Source organism: Saccostrea echinata, unplaced genomic scaffold (genome assembly GCF_033153115.1).
Source record: "Saccostrea echinata isolate AGI-Se365-2 ecotype Australia unplaced genomic scaffold, CSIRO_AGI_Sech_v1 ptg000038l, whole genome shotgun sequence".
Classification (NCBI taxonomy): Eukaryota; Metazoa; Mollusca; class Bivalvia; order Ostreida; family Ostreidae; genus Saccostrea; species Saccostrea echinata.
Genome location: NW_026889787.1, coordinates 25,484 through 31,483, shown reverse-complemented (window position 1 = coordinate 31,483; position 6,000 = coordinate 25,484).

Sequence of the window (6,000 nt, the reverse complement as noted above, 5' to 3'; positions counted from 1 at the left end):
CAGAGTCTGACACATCTGTTTCATATTTGGATATCTTACTTGGAAAAGACGTTAATGGTAATCTAACAACTAAGCTTTATGATAAACCTGATGACTTTAACTTTTCAATCGTCAATTTCCCTTACTTATGCAGCAATATACCTTCATCACCTGCAAACGGGGTATATATCTCGCAGTTGATTCGATACGCAAGAGCTTGCTCTACGTATGTACAATTTCTAAAACGAGGTAAATTATTGACCAATAAGTTGATGAAACAAGAATATCAGCTGTCTTGTTTAAAGTCATCATTTCGTAAGTTCTATGGTCGATACAATGACCTTGTCAGCAAATACAATTTATCACTGAATCAAATGCTGACTGACGTTTTTCATACCAATTGTTAGGCCATTATTTACACACTGAATAGTCGACGGATTTTTCCGTTATTTCCCGATCATGACAAGGAGCACACGGCGGGTGTGACCGGTCGGCAGGGGATGCTCACTCCTCCATGGCACCTGATCCCACCTCTGATGTTTGGAGGTCCGTGTTTGCTCTGCTCCTATTTTGTATTGTTTAATGGACTTTTGAGCTTGAATACTGTTCGTTATCGCCATATATTTCATCTAATTTATAAAATATCTCTTCACAGTTGTCATTATTTCAAAAATCAAAATAATTTTCCATAGCTAACGTCAGAAAGAGAAACTAATAAAATGTATAGTTTCGATAATTGTAATCCTCTTTGATTTTACTTAGGGTAAATAATGTGCAGAAAATCAAAATAATGTCTCAAACATTTTTTTCTTCAGAAGTTACAAGAAAAATGTACTTTTTTGAGCCCTAGGTAAATAAATTTGCGTGAAAAAAATGGGCGATTGATGAGAAAATTACTTCTTACACTAATAGCTTTAAATTCATACGCAGAGTCAGGAAGATATGCGAAATAGCATCGTACTTGAAAATTTGTAATTAAAAATTGCATTGTCTATACCAAAATTCACCTGTCAGCAAATCAGCATTTAAAGCTCCAAGTGCGACGATGCAATCTCATTCAATCTTTTATCGTTGTCACGTGAATGCAATCAAACTTAAAATTTTCAATTTACAAATTTCTTTCAAACTCTAGAGTTTGATTTGTTTTGTTTATTTTTAATTCTCTACCAGCGTAAAGAGCTTATCCCTATATTGGTGATTGTGACAACAGTGTCTAATGTCAAAATATTAGGCTTAAAACATCAAAGACTTTGCAAAAGAATAAAAACTGATGCCATCAAATAGGCGTGGTTCTTTGAAGTTTCAAATACAACATTTCTTTTCGTCATTTTACTTAACACCATGGACTCAAAAACATATACAAAATATCGCTTTTTCGTGGAAAAGAAACAGTATCCTTATTTTTTACCAAAAAATTTAGAGCGTAACTTTCGACGAAATTTTGTTCTATTCTACGGGATTCTCCACTATCATCATACAAAATGGTTATTTAGAGTTGTAAAAGAAGAACAGGTTTCAAAAGTCATCAGCAATGCCTATAAAACAGCAAGTGTTGGCCTCCTAGGCATTAATAAAACGTACGTAAATATATTACATGCATTTCTTAAAATGAATATGAGTGTAACATTGATTTAAAACATTCCCCGACCATTTATTTTATTCTAATATAAATCATTTTTTTTAATTTTATTTTTATGGTAAGCAAATGTATCATCACGTTTTATATTTAGCATCGGTCTGATTCCGTGTATAACAAAATAAAATGTCTGAAATTTCGCAGAAGTATAATGTGGTTGCCGAGAGAGAGAGGGGGAGGGAGGGAGGAGAGAGCATATGCCACTTTTCTGATGGCCTGCGAGTCCTCTCCCTATCCAAATCTAAAGTAATTGGTTGTACTTGGTTTCGAACAATATTTGATAATCCGAGATTCCTCTGATTAATAACCCACTATCGTATTGCTAATATGATATTTGTAGAAAAGTTGAGTTATAATCAGGAATCTTAGATTAAATATTTGCTTATTTCCCCCGCATTTATTAGATTTTTTTCAATGTATTTCATAGATGGAAGGAAATACGAGAAAGATATTACTGGGCATCATCGTATGATTAATTTAATTTAAACAGTATTTAATTATGTAAAGTCAAATCACATAATTGGATTGGACATCAGGCATAGCCTATATAAGTTCTCTCCAAGGAAGCCAAGGTTACAAAGGAATTGACAATAATCATATATAATGGTTTACAATTAATGATGAAATTGTTTATAATAAATTATATTAATTTCTAATGTAATTTAGAAAAGAGGTCACTTCCGGTTGACGCCAAAAGTTTCAAAGCCATTAAAAAAAACCCTTTAAACTCAATTACAAACCATTTTTTACCATTTCTAATGATTTTAAAGGAAAAGCTTTATTTTTTCGACTATTTCCTGTTTAAACCGGAAGTACTTTCAATGGATGGTCTTTGTTGTCATTTATACATTATACATTTGAACTTAAGTTCTATATGTCTTTATTCAAAAATGTTCATTTAAAAAAAAAAAAATCCGTAAATTACATATCACTTCAGTTGTCGAACGGAAGTGAAAGATGCAAAAAACAAAAGGCGTAATACACAACTCAAGGAGATATTCTATCACCTCGGAATAAATCATGATTATATCTTGAGTCATTTTTAAGAAAAAGCGTGGACAAAATGTCAGAAAATCGAGCGAAAAGTGCAACCGGAAGTGATTTTCAAAAAGTGAAAAAACGGTTTGGAAATATAATGATGCATCATCCTTGAAAAAATCTCTGAAATTGGTCGATTAGTTTCTGAGAAATCGTGTGTACTATGAAAAGGGAATGAAATATATGGAGATATATGAAATATATGAAATATAATAATAATAATAGGTAACAGAAGGAAAACAGTAAGGTCTTCCGAAGAAGTCGGAAGACCTTAAAAAGTGCACGATACAAATATGCATGTAAAGATACAAAAATAAATAAAATAATAAATAAATAATTAAATGAATAAAATTGAAATACAAAGCTAATAGGTAAATAAAGAAAATGCAAAAGACAAATATGAAAGGCCAAAAAAAAAACATTCATATACATTGGAATGCTGAGATTTGAAGTAAGTATAAATATCAAAATATTAAGAAATTTAATAAAACTTAAAATGAAATGATATCAAAATCTCTTTGAAGACTTGATATACAGTTGGACTGTTTCAAAAACTGAACAATTAGTTTTATTTGGTAATTGCCTATCATATGATGACGTTAAGAATTACGTGGAGAGTTGTGATCGGTGCCAAAGAAAATCTTCCTTGAAGAAAGCAAAACAGCTATTGAGACCTATACCAGTAAAGTCAAGGCCATTAAAATTTGTGCAAATAAGAATGGATATAGATGGATCATTGCAGGAAACTAGCACAGGTAGTTCATTAAGAATTCTTATATTTTATAATATGAGTTCACATCATGCATAAATAAAATTGCCAAAAAAATAATAATAATATCGAAGTGTTTTCTTGTAATAATTTTACGCTCTAATGAAATTAAATTAATGACTTTTTACTGAATGAAAGAAAAGTTTTTATCAATTAATAATTAATTACTTGAGTTAATTGAATCAATGGTTATCAAAGATAAATAAATATGCGGCTGACCTGCTTTTCGGCGATTCTATTTTCGCAACCTGTCTGCTTTTCTGCGACTTCTCCGTACTGCTGTATGGCGATTGAATCTTACAATAAGTTATCTAATTTGTTATCCCTTTTGTTATGATACTTCCTTTCCGCGATTTTCGAATGGCCACGGTAAGCACCGAACATCAAACGGTTGCCGATATATACCTGCATTTATAGATGTATTTCCCCCTAGAGTTCTACTCTGTGGTACTCACAGTGTTGTAAAAATTGAATGAATCATATTTTACACCGGTTGGTAATTTTTTTTAAAAATTATACAAATTGTTCGTTTAGAAACATATCTTGTTAACAAATGTATTAGATAGGGTGAATTTGTTTAGAAAGGTCAATGATTTAAAGAATGGCGATGTGTCTTACCGATTAATTACAACCGATGCAAAAGGTATTACCGTAATAGGATTGATTGATTATACGTTTTTTACGTCCCATTCGAGAATTTTTACTCAGAGACGTCACCATATACCGGTGAAGGGCTTCAAATTTTGACCTTTACTCGGCACTCAGGGCTATTGAGCAATGAGGGATCTTTATCGTGCCAACTCTTGCTGTGACAAGGGGCCTCGGTTTTTAAGGTCTCATCCGAAGGACCCGCAACTTTCACTTCAAAGTGCTGAGCGAATGGCGAAGGAACAGTTGGTATTCCTTTTTTTATCGATTTAGGTCTGTCTTAGCCGAGATTCGAACTCACGACCCCCCGATCATGGACCTAGCCTATACCGACTAAGCTACCGTGAACGGTCACCGTAATAGGAACCAAAAAATCTCAGTAATGAAAAAATGACTGAAGACGGTGGTAAGCAAGTAGACAGGTTTTACGGGGCTAAGGAAAGGGGTACATGCAAAAATAAGTCGCGGAAAAGCAACAACAAAAAACTTAATGGCGGAAAAGCAGTAAATTTGTCACGGAAAAGCAGGATTTTTTTCGCGGAAAAGCTGTGTGGAATCGCGGAAAAGTTAAACTGCGCAATATGCGCATTGTTTAACGAGAGTTGATTCTCAAATGAACTGATAAAAACAAATAATGTGAGATCTAGAAATACACAAGCATTAAAAGCATACAAATTAAATACTGAAAATTGAAATTGAGATATATATATGGGACAATATTTGAATTGACCATACATCCTAGAATTCGCTATCTATTTTTAATTTCCTTGTAAAAGGATATAAAGAATTAGAGTTGATTTATCCCCACGCCTCTTCTTAAAAAATTGTTATACACATGCAATGCATTCAATACATTCAATGCATTTGTATTTTAAGTTTAAAGTATTAACATTACAATGAATTGCAATGTCTGTTAATCTGTCAACAAGTTTTCGTTATTTCGTTATTTTTAAACGGTTAGCACAAACGCTAAACGCTGCATGTTTTAATTCGTTCACCCTCAACCGAACATAAATAATTTATACCATAAATAAACACAGAGTGTGGGTACAGACGTGCTCTCAAGAGTGCAGTTTATCTAGCAATATAATCATATACAAAGTAACCTCTTCCAATATCTGTAAAGTCCATTCTCTGTAATAACTAGGAAAAGATATTACTGTTATATGAACAGAGATATAAATCAATGTGAGGGTGGGTGTGTGGGTGCCACGTCTTAACTGCACGATAAGAGAGCCTTCGAATGCTATGTACTTTTTTATTCGTGAATTGGCCTATATCATAATAAAATACCTGTTTAACAGGTTCAAAATCTAAAATCGATTTAAAAATTAAAAGAAAAAAGGTAAGAACTGTTCCTTCGACAAGCGCTCGACACTTTGAAGTGAGAGTTTCGGGTCTTTCGGATGATACCTTAAAAACTGAGGCCCCTTGTCACGGTAGGCGTTGGCACGATAAAGATCCCTCAGTGTTTAATGGCCCTGATCATGAGTGCCGAGAAAGGGTCTAAGTTTGAAGCCATTCATCGGTATATAGTGACGTCTCTATATGAGTGAAAAATTCTCGAACGGGACATAAAACAATGTACAATCCATCAATCAATCGAACTCTAAAATAGCTAACCACTGAAATTTAATTTCTGGTATAAATATAAATAAACAAACACGTGTTCGATCGACACTATATTACTATAACTGGAATAAATACATTTCATGGCATATAACCGAAACTTACGTAGAGATAAATCAAATCAATGATAGCTAGTATACCAAAAGCCAAAATCTGAAAATGTACAATGTAAATACACCTTACAACTTGAATTCATTAGTATTCTAACGAGGTTTTCTTCACATTTTTGGGTAATTAGACAGGGTTATTGAATTGGGAAATGACAAATTAATCTGTACGCAGTACAGTTAAAGCTACACAT